Source organism: Triturus cristatus, chromosome 6 (genome assembly GCF_964204655.1).
Source record: "Triturus cristatus chromosome 6, aTriCri1.1, whole genome shotgun sequence".
Classification (NCBI taxonomy): domain Eukaryota; kingdom Metazoa; phylum Chordata; class Amphibia; order Caudata; family Salamandridae; genus Triturus; species Triturus cristatus.
Window position 1 is genome coordinate 775704514 of NC_140589.1, and position 14553 is coordinate 775719066.

Genomic DNA, 14553 nt, shown 5'->3' on the forward strand with positions numbered 1-14553 from the left:
TTGTAAATATCGCGAAGCTGCCTTTGCGATATTTATCCATGGAGCTTTTTTGAGGCACGCCTACTTTGCATCTCATTAGTGATACAAAGTTAGGTGTGCTGGGAACGGGCGCTAAGTATGCAAAACACGCGCTAGCACGTCCTTGCTGATGAAGCAATAAACGTATTGCTCCTTTTCGCCCAAAAACGGACGCTAAAGAGGCGATAATTTTATCACCAGCCCTTGTTAATATGCCCCGCTGGAACTCCTTTCATTCCTGCTGTACACTGTGGGCCTGTGACATAAGCGTTGGAGGGATTAGTTGAAGGCAGGCTTAGAATGCTGAGTTCTGATGTACACGCATCGGAATAAAGATGTATAAACTTGCTCTTTGTGTGTGGCGTGGTCATTGGTGACGAGACAGCGTCAAAACTGATTTGCATATATCTGGGTCTGAACTGAGGTGGCGAAGTGAGCTAAAGAATGATGATGGATTCAACCCAGATCTGTGACTGGGAGAGAGTGTCTGAAAAGTTTCAGTGCTCCGTCCATCATCTCCTTGTGTGTGGTCATTGGTGAGTACTTGGGCTGACAGGAAGCTACAACTAGTTACAAGATAGGGGATACAAAGCCTGTACACTGAAAGTGCTCTTCTAGAGAGTTTGCGATGGTCCAGCAAACTGTTTGTGTGTGCCACATGTGCAGCAGTCGAAGTGTAGAATCAACGTTGGCACCTGTGGAGTCTCAGTGCAACACCAGCCTGTATAAAACTCTTTAAAAAAAGGAAAGCAATATTGAAAGTCTGCTTGTCGGCGGCCATGAACTGAACGATATGGCTGCAAATAAAATAAACTGCTCCATTACGCAAATTAATGTCAAACACTAAACGGAGTGAGAATGCTAAAGGCGGATGCAACCAGGTTACAGAAGCAGCGCACAGCAAACGTTTACTACAAATCAAATGCAATTCATATACTACAAAGCAAAGATTAACCAGGTGTTTGTGAAGAAATATTTAAACACAAAGCCAAACAATGTTAACTGCTTTCAGGGATTTGTAGTGTACAAAGACTTATCTACTTACCAAACCATTAATAAATCATCATTTCATGATTTGCTGTGGAGCGGCTCCAGGAAGGTTTGAGGTTGTACTTGTGGAGCTGTTCCCTTGAAGAAGTCACCCCACCACCAAAGCAGCCGCATAGGGGCACAGAACAACTCCATAGACTGCCATCAGTAGAGAGTTCCAATGGAGAGCCGGGGCCAGATCCAAACTTCAAAAGTCATTAAGGCTGTCTCGGAAGCCAGCACATCACAAGGCACTAGAGAAGCTCTGTCTGATTAAGTTCCACAGGAAGTGCCTAAGAGACCAATAAAGTCCACCAATGTATATAAACGATTGCTGCATTCTTAAAACCACCTCTGCATTTAATACTGCCAAAAAACACAATATTTCAAATGGATGGACTTCATGGACAGAGACTTTTGAAGATTTCATTGAAACAGGTGATAGTAAAGATCATAAAAAGATCATAAAGTATCTGAGAAACATGACTGGTGAGGGAGTGAAAGAAGACATTAAAAAGATACCACAAAAAGGTGAAGTGACTTAAAATGAAATCAAAAAAGCATTGAATAACAAATGTAATCCATTGCCAAATGTGGATTATGAAATATACATATTCAGTTAAGAATGCCAAGACCAGGTGAAAATATCTGTGAGTTCATTGAGAGATTGGATGCTCTGGTGAAACACTCTCAATTCAATGAATTTATTGAGAAATATACCTGCCTCAGAGTGATGATCAATGTATGTCTCTCAGATTCATTTAGACATTGAATACTGAAAGAAATTCCGAGCTTAGAACAAGTCACAAGACTGCCCACACTGAATAGCATGTTGATCATCAAATGACTGACATGGAGGTGCCCAAAGTGCATTAGTTGTAACCATGAAAAGTAAGCCAAGATACAAAGCAGAGAGACACAAGGCGATGTCTCCGCAGAAAAATAAAATGTGTTATAAATGTGGACATTTACACTTGAGCGTGAATGTCCTGCCATTGGATAGATATGCAACGGCTGTGGTAAAGCGAATCATTTTGTGATGACTTGCAAGGTAAAGAGAAAACTAAGTGTGTCACAATGTGAAGACAAAATGGCCGACCAAACACTACCTCAGTGACATTCGACACGCTCCCACAAGGCTAAGCAGTCACACCAAATGAGGCAAATCAATTTCTAGTGAAAGTGACCATGACAAATTTGCGATGTTGATGTTTACTTCAAAAAGGCATGCACATGTGGGACTGGTCGAATGCGAGGGAAAATCCAAGGTGAAGAAATATTTTTAATGAAAAAGCGCCACGAACATTCAAACATTCCCCGAAGAACACTCTAAAGATAAATGTGTGTTGAATACCATTCATAATTGATAGTAGTGCATCAATAAACATCATGCCTGAGGAGAAGTATCAAGAATTATCTCCATTACCACAGCTTACGAAGTCAAAGACTAAAATATACACATGGGCTGCCTCAACACCCTTAAAAAGTCATGGTTTATTTGTAGGTAAAATGGAAATTATGAGCACCTGTTCAAGTACTTCAAGGAATAGCTTCAAGTACCTGTTTGCTGAGTTTCAACTCTGCTGCTGATATGGGACTGATATCAGTGAACTACAATATGAATGCTCATCATGAAATTGCAAGTCAATTTACTTAGTTATTTCATGGGTAAGGAAAGCTTAAAAAAATGAAAGCAAAGTTGCACATAAATGAGGATGCTCAAAGGCACGGATGAGTTGCGTTCCACTTGCAGGTAGCTGTTGAAAAGGAACTTAATTTGTTGCTTAGACATTACATCATGCAGCGCTCCACTGGTCCGACACCATGGGTTTCTCCCATTGTTTGAGTACCTAAAAGAGACAATATAGGAGCTGTATGCATATGCGTTGACATATGTCAGGCGAAGAAGGTGATTGAGTGAGAGAGACATCCTGGTCCACACATTGCTGATATGATAAATCAATTGAATGGTGCAAAGTTCTTCTCAGGGCTTGATCTAAATAAAGGATATCACCAATTGGAGTTTGAAGAAAAATCCAGGTACATTACAACCTTTTTATGCATATTGGTTTGTTTTGCTACAAGTCTTGAAGTTTGGTATATCCTCTGCTGCAAAACATTTCGAAGATGTCATTAGATTTATCTTACACCCTGTAGTAAATGCATTTAACTATAGGGATGACATACTGGGTTTAGGAGCTACACAGAAAGAACATGAGAAAACTCTCATGAGAGTATGCCATTTGCTGAACAATGCAGGCTTAACCCTGAATGCTGACAAATGTGAATCCTGCAAGAAAAGCTTGAAATTCTTTGGCCACGTTTTTTCTGAAGGGGATATTAAACCTGATCCAGCTAAAGTACAAGCGTTGTTAACTGCAAATCCCCCACAAGACATTTCTATAATATGATATTTTCTTAGAATGGTTAGTTACTGTTCTAGATACATAAAAGACTTTGCTGTGGTCAATGAACCGTTACAAGAACCAACAAAAAATAGTGTGTCTTTTTATTGGTCAAAGCAATGTGAGAAGAAGTTCCAAAAGATCAAGTAAGCTATGGAGACTGCCATTTAAATGGCAAGCTTCATACAGAGGTTGGAGTTGATGTTAACCCTGTTGGGTTATGTACATTCCATACACAGAGCAACAGAGAGTCAAATGCCTGTAGACATATCATGGCTTAAGCCAATAAAAGCCTGTCACAAACGTTGGGGTTGGAGGTTACAAGAATACAACTTCATGAATCTTCATTGTCCAGGGAATGATCAGAATCCTGCTGATAACTTTTCAAGAGTACCATTAAAATGCCCTGGTACCCAATCTAAGACAGCGGAGGCTTACATCAATTTTATTGTGAAATCGAGCACACCAGCTACCATGTCTTTAGAACAAATTGTCACTGGCACAAGCCAGGAGAGTGACATTTTAAAGTTAAAAAGACATTATTGCTCTTCAATCATGGAACCACCATTCTAGCCCCCTCACTAATGACAATGAGTATGTGAAGTTCAAAAATGTACGAAATTAACTTTCAGCAACTCCAGAAGGTCTCATTCTACGAGGTACATGAATTGTTATTCTTGAGAGTCTCCTACAACAAGTGATCTACGTTGCCAATAAGGTACATCAGAATAGTTGCCACTAAGAGAGCTGTCAATGATCTAGTTAGGCTTCCGTATCTCGAAGAAAGGGTCAAAAAAGAGTTGAAGACTTGTCACATAAACAACTTTTTTCATCTCAAGTTATTCAGCAACCTTAGAACAAGTCAGAATTGCCACATAATGCGTAGTAGAAAATTGCTATTGATTTCTTTGGTCCTCTTGAGAATAGACATCATCTTCTAGTAATTGTTGATGAATACTCCTGTTTTCCATTGGTAGAAGACCTTTTTCATTCACCTCACATGAAAAGGTTATTCAAAAATTAGATGGCATCTGTGCGACATAGGCTGTTCCGGGAGTCTTAAAATCTGACAACAGCCCTCTTTTTAATAGTCGATCATTCAAAGACTTTTTAAATCACCTTAATATAAAGCATCAAAAAAGAACTCCTCTTTTGCCCCAGGCCAATGGTTTGGTAGAACAGTTCATGAGTACTCTAAAGAAAGCTGTTTAGCCTGCTGCATTGGAGAAGCTCAACCTCAAAGTTGTTTTGTACACTACTCTTCGAGCTTATCTTCCTCACCCAACAACAAGGTAAAGCCCTGCAACTCCCATGTTTGGAACCATGTTTTCACCAAGCTGCCCCAATGGACCAACCTCAGATCCAAGAATGAGGAAAACATTCATGCTACTGACTTTGGTCGTAAACAGTAGATGAAAATATATGCTGACAGAAGATGTCATGTAAAAGAGGAGATTGAGTGCTTGTCAGACAGCACATAATAAAAAGTCAGATGCTCCTTTTGAGGCTGATCACTTTACCATCACTATCACCAAAGGACACATGGTGATTGCCCAGCATTCTGAGATTCCTGTAATTCTCAACATGTGGCCCATCACTTACCAAACATCAATGTCAATGTAGAGACTGGATTCCGACAGACTGTTGTGTCTGCTGGTAATTCCAAATCACCTGTGCAGATCACCAACACTTCCACTGCCAGTTCCTGGTTTCCAGAGATCGGATCAGAAAGTGTGATTCAGTCGTCACAATGCTTAATTGAAGAATAGTAATAGCCTATATATCTATGATTATTTGTGTATTCACTTTCTTTTCTACTTTGAAAAAGTTTAAACTTTGAGTTTGACAAAGCGGGTGATGTAGTGTCTTCTAAATAAAAGAACACTGGAACTCTTTTGGTTCCCACTGCACACCATAGGCCTGTGACTAAGCATTGGAGAGATGAGTTGAAGGCAGGCTTAGAATGTTGAGTTCTGACTTACATGCAGTGGAACAAAGATGCACAAAAATACTCTCTGTCTGTGGCATAGAGGCTTCAGTAAGGTTTGCCACAAAAGTAAATTTTCAAGTCTTAGTAGGATATGACATGTTTTTCTTTAGTGTTCCAGTAGTTTATCACTGTTTTCCTTTTTGCACGTCATTCCATTATCTTTAAAGTGTGCTAGTTAGTTGTGCAACGTCAAGTGAGATAAAAAGGGCCCTTTCCACTCTACAGCAAGCGGCACAGAATGCAATATGTCACCAAATATAATCAAAAGAGGGACAGAATAAACAAGAGAACCTCATCCAAAGTGCTTTGCCAACCTTTCAAAAGCCATTAATTGACTTATGAGGCTTTGTTTAGTTTTCATTTTACTGATCGGTCCCCCTGGAGTCCTCAAAACCCCTACTGTTCAGTCCCCTCAAAGGTAACAATTAAGACTACTTGAAGTGTCTGGTCAAAGAACAGCAGGGGTTATAGCCCCTGGTGGCTCTTTCAACCTAATCTACAAATACAGACTTAAGACAGACTTAAGACAGACTTAAGTTAGGATTTTGCCTTAAGTTTGTCTTAAGTCTGTCTTAAGTCTGTCTTAAGTCTGTCTTAAGTTTGTCTTAAGTCTGTCTTAAGACTGTCTTAAGTCTGTCTTAAGACTGTCTTAAGTCTGTCTTAAGACTGTCTTAAGTCTGTCTTAAGATTGTCTTAAGACAAACTTAAGACAAAATCCTAACTTCTGTGAATACCAAAAGTAGTAAGTTTAGGATTTTGTCTTAAGTTAGTTCTGTGAATCGGCCCCAGAGACACTCATTAAAGAAAATAGTGCTTACGCATTAAATAAGACATACCAGTGTAACAACATGCAGTAAAAGGGCCAGTCCTCATAGGAAGTTACAAATGAAGACAAGGCGGTACTAAGGAGGGACTAACAAGCCCATTAACAAATCAGAAGCAAGCATTTACAAAGGACAATGACACGAGCCAATTAAAAATATGGGCAGAGAGTGGTCGGAGCTTCAACTCCATACTCGAATACAGCATGCCTCGCAGTGCAGCTCATGCGCTGCCCAGGCTCGACCTAAAAACATTCAAGTCCTCCTTCTTGACAACAAAGTCACTAGTGCACAAAGGTTAGAGGTGGGCAAGGCAAAGAATGCTTATTCTTCTTTTCACGCCTTTCCAATGCCAACAAACTGAGAACTGTTAAATTTGGAAAAAGAAAATCAAGTTACTTGTTAACACAAGGAAAAGGAAAAAGCAAACTGCAGCAATTCACATGATAACAAAAACAAGCCATTATCAGTTGCTGAGAGAAGATTAGAACAAAACACTCAAATTCCCTCTGCCTTTCAAAGACTTTGAAGTTCTCCGTGAATTGTAAATTACTTATAAAATAGTATTGGAGCGTTAAACTTGGTGCAGAGTTCATACTGAAGAGGGGCTGGGCTGGTGTTGGAGAGTGAGTCTTCTAGTACAAATTACAGGAATTTGCTTTTTTTAAAGTGCTTTTTTTAAAGTCATAAGGGCATGATGTATAGATAAATACAGCTTTGTAGATGATTTCTCATCTTGGCTCAGAGTGACATCCCAGAATATAATCATTCATTTTTACTTCAGCCCGCTAGCAACTTTTCGTTTTTACCAGGCGCTACATACATGATCTTCTTCCTTTCCCTCCAGATCCATTCCTTCTCCCTTTTGCACTGCCCCCTTTCATTGCCTCTCACCTTTAATTTAATACCTGGATATGTGTTTCAGGTGAGGGGGAGAGGATGAGATCTCTGAAAATGAAAGCCCCACTCACCACACACGAAAATTGCCCAAGCCCCAATCTTGGCAAAGGCCAGCCCTGCATGTTCTCTCCCTGCACTCAGGAGCCTGAGGAGGCCTTACAGGTCAGGAGCCAGAATGGCAACAGGTGAGCAATAGGACTCGCATTTATACAAGACCTATTGCATTGCATCACGGACAACGGGGGGAGTGGAGCGCGGACAATGGGAGTGCGGGGAGGGGGGATAAAGGAGTGAGAAGCACGGACAAAGTAGTGCTCACAGTCTAAATAACACATAGTACCGTACTGTGTAACTCTCGAAGTAATGGGGGCAGTAGACAAGGGAGGGTACAAATGACGACATGGCTATAACAAGGAAGGACTAACAAGCCTCATAATCAATCAGACGGCAGCATTTAGGAAAGACAATGACACAAGCCAATTAAAAATCGGGGCGGAGAGTGGGCGGAGCTTCTACGGAGCTTCCACTCCATACTCCATTTCTGCATGCCTCACAAAGCGAGCAGCGCATGGGCGCTGCCACTATAGGCTCGACCTAAAAATGATGTGCATAATATTAGAGCCTAATTGTTGATAGTGGTTTTGCTTTTAGTGCTTTGAAAGAATTAACAATACAAGCTACTATTTAAACAGAAAGTGTAAGTAGGAAAAATGCATTCTGGCATTGGAGGCCATATTTAACAATGCTTTGCACCATTGCAAAGTCACAAACGTTTCACAAAGTGCTGATCAACTATATACTTTCCAGTGCAACACTTTTTGGGAGCTGGATAGTGGAAAAAAAGTAACACAAATATAACTATGCACTAATTTATGCCAAATGGGGTGTTCCATCTATAGTACCTGGGTGTTTCTAGGGTACATTGTTTTACACAAGACCCTATGCAATAGGCAGGTTGAATGCATGCCAACACTATGGAAGACAGCAGGTGGGCCATGTCTTTATTCCTTGCTGCGCTGCATTGCACAAAATATTGGCTAGCATGCCCCTTACTTTTCAGTGCACAACTTATTTTCACTGGAAAGATACCTAGAAGTAACATAAACTAGTGCTCTGTGCTACTTTGCTTTAGTTTCCATCAAAGGGTTTTTCTACATGGTCGTTTCCACCCTGACCTCAATGTTTTTGTTTTTTTACCCAAAGTACTTTTCTCTACCAAATGTAGATAGGGCTTTTAACCCCAAAAAATACACCTTCTTGAGGCAAGCACAGAGTGAGAAAAACGTTTTTATTTCCCCTATCTTACAAACTTAGCATGTATGCTTCACTGTACAGAAAACATCCAAAGTTGTAAAATTTGTAAAGCTAGGGCCTCATTTATGGAGACACTTACTGTGCTGCCCTACACCAAAATGAAAGAGCAGGAATGCACCAGATTTAAGCAATAGGGTGCATTCCTCTCCTTTTTTGCCTTAGCTGGTGCCCTTTTGGCAGCATAGCACCAACGTAGGCACCCTAGCACCATGCTAAAAGGGTGCCTCAGTTGCAGGCGAGATTGTTCTTGTGCAGGAAGGGGCACCATTCTGCACAAAAACAATCCTATAAGATGTTTTCCTCTTTTTATGTATGCTGCAGAAAGCAGCAAACATAGAAAGGGGAAAAAACAAGGAGAAATACACATATTTCTTTTTGTTACGCCTCACCTTAGGAGCCATACAGGATTGGGCGCTTCCACAGGTTTACATCACTTTTTAAATCTGGGGCAGTGTCAAATTCAATGGAAGTTGCGTAGGAGCCCCTTTTGCAATGCCCTTGGAACATCTCCCTGCAGAGTAAGGCAACTCAGCGATTTGCGCTGCATAATCTTTCTCATGATTTATGAGGCCATTCAAAGATGTGCTGGGTGGCTATGCGTGGCTTCATACATCTTTATACGAGCCCTGTGTCATGCATTTATCCCTTTACATGTTGCAAAAGTGACATAGGAGAGCTCTTCTAAATAAGCCCCAAAGTCTAAACATAGGCCCAGATGTATTAACATTTTGCATCACTTGTCCTCCACTTTTTTGGCGCAGGCACAAACTCAAAATATTTTTCGGGGTTTACAAACCCATGCAAAGCACAACTTGTGTGACTTTGCGTGGCTTTGTAAATAAGAAAAAGTTACTCAAGGCAGCGTGTTTACTTTGCATTGGAAAGGCATTATATGGGCATAAAATAGGCATTCCTGTGCATCGATTAATGTATTTTGACACAAACTCGGATTTACTAAAGTCTGTCAACCTGGGAATGCGGCAAAGGAGTGCACCTATCTTAGGCTACCGTATGATGGGAAATACAAAGAGAAATATTTTTATTTCTATTCATTACTTGCTCTATGTACTTGAGCGGCATTCAGCACCACGCATACAAATAGAAATAAGGCTCTAACAATAGGTTTTCTTTGCAGGAAGATATCCCTTACTGCTAAAACAAGCATTTGCAATGCAAATAGGTCTCGCATTTGTGAGTTAGAGCTATTGACGTTGTAAATGGCAATTTCTTTTTTACCTACACATTTTATTTTTGGAGTGAATGTATGTAGAATGCAAAATCCCTTGGAAAGGTCCTGCATTTCGTAATAAATATATTGAAAAACATGCAGTGTGGATTGTGTCAACAATTGCTTGGCACGTACCTCATGGGTGAAGTGTCGCCACACATGTACACTGTGGTGCTTTAATAATGCGAAACTCATTAATAAAAGTAGTGCTTACAGACTAAACAACGCGATCGGGATCGGAGCATGTGAATCTGAATCCCGGCTTCTCTTTAATTTTCTGGACTATTTGACTCACTATCATGCGTCTTGGTTATCGCCAAAACACTGGGAGGCAATGAAGTTTGCCAACGGGGCGGGGGCAGGGGGGCTTCGGGGGTACATGAAAATGTATTCATTGCCGAGTTGGCAAAGGTCACCCGGTGCTATTAGTTAAAAGAGTGCAGATTTGATTAAGATATTAAGAGTACTTTACTCGAATCTATGAGGAAATCGACATTAACTAAACAAAATGCCAGAATGGGTGTCAGTTTTCACAATGTTTTAGACAGTACTGGTTGCTTAGTTTCATTGCATTAATTTTTGTATTTACTCTTTTACACAGCATCCAAATTAGGTTACCTAACCCCAAAGCCCTGAGTTGTTAAATGACCCATAGAAGGGAGTCTTTTACAGTTGAGCAAATGTGTCCAAATGTAGTTTTGGTAGTGCCATGGAATGATCATCCAATGAGGTACTCGATGAGCAGTTATATAACTGCACGTTCAAAACGTACGGTATTGTGGCTGTTGTTTGTTTGGACCCAACCACCTCTTTGAATGTGTTTATTAACACAGAGGTTCAACTACCAGACAGTGACCACAGAAGGGCGACTAAAGTACAGAACAAAATGTATTCATTTATCCTGCGTGTGAAGGCACCCGGAAGGCTTAGGTGCCCGCCCAGAGAGGCTAGGGATCCTAGCGCTTCTACAGACTCTGCCGTGCTCCTCTGCACCAGCAGAGCACAGCTCAGAATCTGCCGCTTCTGCTAAGAATAGGTGAAGGGGTATGAGGTTGGGGCATGCGGGAGTTGCCGGCAGATTTCCAGGTCATTGAAAGTGATGATTCTGACGTGAGGCAATGGAGACTGACTTTGTCTGTTTGTCTGCACCAGTCTATTTTTCTACCATCTATCGGGCTCACTGTCATGTATCTATTTATCTCTCTCTGTTAGAGGTGCGCAAGCCAATATATTAATTAGCAGGTAGAGCCAGCTGGAGAAGAGCCAAGCGTATACTAGCCAGTGGGCGAGACGTGAAAATGATCAGCATGTTAATCATACAGTAAACATGATGTAAATGTGCGATAATGTCTCTTCAGAATTCACAAAAGTGCATTTCTTTAGCGCGTCACCTCAGTACATAAGATTATAGCACTGAATTGAGAGTAAGTTATTAAAAGTGCTTGTTTTAAGCAGGAGTTAAAACACTGCCGCGCCTCCTGCCCGACAACAATGCCATTTGTGAACTAAGAGGCGTTACAACAAACAAATGATGGACGGAATGCTGACAATGCAGACATTCTCCCCCAGTCAAGAGATCTGGGTTAAATCCATCGGTCTTTTGCCCACTACGCCACCCCAGTTCAGACATGGCCATATGCAAATCAGTCTTGACCCTGTGCCTCATGGAAACAGTCCAGCCCGAACTGCCAAGCCATGTCTTCCCTGGACCGGAATCAAGCATCCTAGGACCGGTTTCTGGCTATCAGCCGTCATCAGCCAGGATAGCTTGACTCCAGTGGCGTAGTGAGCACGGGTCCCACGTCTGGGAATACCCATCCCACTTAGGGCGAAAAGTGTTACAACAAACAAATGATGGACGGAATGCTGACAATGCAGACATTCTCCCCCAGTCAAGAGATCTGGGTTAAATCCATCGTTCTTTTGCCCACTACGCCACCCCAGTTCAGACATGGCCATATGCAAATCAGTCTTGACCCTGTGCCTCATGGGAACAGTCCAGCCCGAACTGCCAAGCCATGTCTTCCCTGGACCGGAATCAAGCATCCTAGGACCGGTTTCTGGCTATCAGCCGTCATCAGCCAGGATAGCTTGACTCCAGTGGCGTAGTGAGCACGGGTCCCACGTCTGGGAATACCCATCCCACTTAGGGCGAAAAGTGTTACAACAAACAAATGATGGACGGAATGCTGACAATGCAGACATTCTCCCCCAGTCAAGAGATCTGGGTTAAATCCATCGTTCTTTTGCCCACTACGCCACCCCAGTTCAGACATGGCCATATGCAAATCAGTCTTGACCCTGTGCCTCATGGGAACAGTCCAGCCCGAACTGCCAAGCCATGTCTTCCCTGGACCGGAATCAAGCATCCTAGGACCGGTTTCTGGCTATCAGCCGTCATCAGCCAGGATAGCTTGACTCCAGTGGCGTAGTGAGCACGGGTCCCACGTCTGGGAATACCCATCCCACTTAGGGCGAAAAGTGTTACAACAAACAAATGATGGACGGAATGCTGACAATGCAGACATTCTCCCCCAGTCAAGAGATCTGGGTTAAATCCATCGTTCTTTTGCCCACTACGCTACCCCAGTTCAGACATGGCCATATGCAAATCAGTCTTGACCCTGTGCCTCATGGGAACAGTCCAGCCCGAACTGCCAAGCCATGTCTTCCCTGGACCGGAATCAAGCATCCTAGGACCGGTTTCCGGCTATCAGCCGTCATCAGCCAGGATAGCTTGACTCCAGTGGCGTAGTGAGCACGGGTCCCACGTCTGGGAATACCCATCCCACTTAGGGCGAAAAGTGTTACAACAAACAAATGATGGACGGAATGCTGACAATGCAGATATTCTCCCCCAGTCAAGAGATCTGGGTTAAATCCATCGTTCTTTTGCCCACTACGCCACCCCAGTTCAGACATGGCCATATGCAAATCAGTCTTGACCCTGTGCCTCATGGGAACAGTCCAGCCCGAACTGCCAAGCCATGTCTTCCCTGGACCGGAATCAAGCATCCTAGGACCGGTTTCTGGCTATCAGCCGTCATCAGCCAGGATAGCTTGACTCCAGTGGCGTAGTGAGCACGGGTCCCATGTCTGGGAATACACATCCCACTTAGGGCGAAAAGTGTTACAACAAACAAATGATGGACGGAATGCTGACAATGCAGACATTCTCCCCCAGTCAAGAGATCTGGGTTAAATCCATCGTTCTTTTGCCCACTACGCCACCCCAGTTCAGACATGGCCATATGCAAATCAGTCTTGACCCTGTGCCTCATGGGAACAGTCCAGCCCGAACTGCCAAGCCATGTCTTCCCTGGACCGGAATCAAGCATCCTAGGACCGGTTTCTGGCTATCAGCCGTCATCAGCCAGGATAGCTTGACTCCAGTGGCGTAGTGAGCACGGGTCCCACGTCTGGGAATACCCATCCCACTTAGGGCGAAAAGTGTTACAACAAACAAATGATGGACGGAATGCTGACAATGCAGACATTCTCCCCCAGTCAAGAGATCTGGGTTAAATCCATCGTTCTTTTGCCCACTACGCCACCCCAGTTCAGACATGGCCATATGCAAATCAGTCTTGACCCTATGCCTCATGGGAACAGTCCAGCCCGAACTGCCAAGCCATGTCTTCCCTGGACCGGAATCAAGCATCCTAGGACCGGTTTCTGGCTATCAGCCGTCATCAGCCAGGATAGCTTGACTCCAGTGGCGTAGTGAGCACGGGTCCCACGTCTGGGAATACCCATCCCACTTAGGGCGAAAAGTGTTACAACAAACAAATGATGGACGGAATGCTGACAATGCAGACATTCTCCCCCAGTCAAGAGATCTGGGTTAAATCCATCGTTCTTTTGACCACTACGCCACCCCAGTTCAGACATGGCCATATGCAAATCAGTCTTGACCCTGTGCCTCATGGGAACAGTCCAGCCCGAACTGCCAAGCCATGTCTTCCCTGGACCATGCATACCCCGAATGTTGCCTAGAGTCTTATTATATTTAGAGTAACATTAAAATCTAGTTCATTAAACAAGAGAAGTTTTTGTACAGCACGCATCTTGAACGCGCATATTTCATGGTGGCAATACTAAAGATGAAAACAGAGGTGCCAGCAGGCAAGAAAACACGAACGAGAGTGGGGGAGAGGGGCAGGGGAGGTTGAATAGTCACAGACTGAGGTAGGGGGCGATGGGGTGGGGAGACAGAGAAGAAAATAGTGTTAGGAGTAAAGTGGCCAATAGCCATGGAAGGATACAAATGAAGAATGAGGAGGGACTAACAAGCCTCAAACCAATCGGAAGGCAGCATTTAAGACAAAAGCCAATGGGCAGAGAGTGGAAGGAGTTTCCACGAAGCTTCCACACCACAGTATATACTGCATGCTTTGGAAAGCGATGGCAGCGCATGCACGCTGCTGCGCTAGACGAGGCCTAAAAGAAAATAGTGCTAGGAGTAAAGGGGTCAATAGCCGTGGAAGGATACAAATGATGAATGAGGAGGGACTAACAAGCCTCAAACCAATCGGAAGGCAGCATTTAAGACAAAAGCCAATGGGCAGGGAGTGGGTGGAGCTTCTACTAAGCTTCCACACTATTGTATATACTGCATGCCTCGCAAGGCGATGGCAACGCATTGGCGCTGCAACGCTAGGCGAGACCTAAAAATGATTCTGACCAAAATACAGGCACTCCTGTTTTGTCTCATAAAAGTAGCTGCATTGGTGCTAGACTGCCACAAGTGCACCAGTGCAAAGAGAGTTCAGAAGTGCACCATATGTTAGTAAATATGGCACATTTCTGCTCTTTCCCTTTCACCCTATGCAGCGCAGCAAATACCCT

The 14553-nt window shown here is 43.1% G+C and overlaps 1 protein-coding gene across 1 annotated transcript in view; it reads left to right on the forward strand.

Annotated features, from left to right (window-relative positions):
- Positions 1–14553, forward strand: part of LOC146817855 (amine sulfotransferase-like) — a 320350-nt gene that overhangs the window by 177725 nt on the left and 128072 nt on the right. The window lies entirely within an intron of this gene.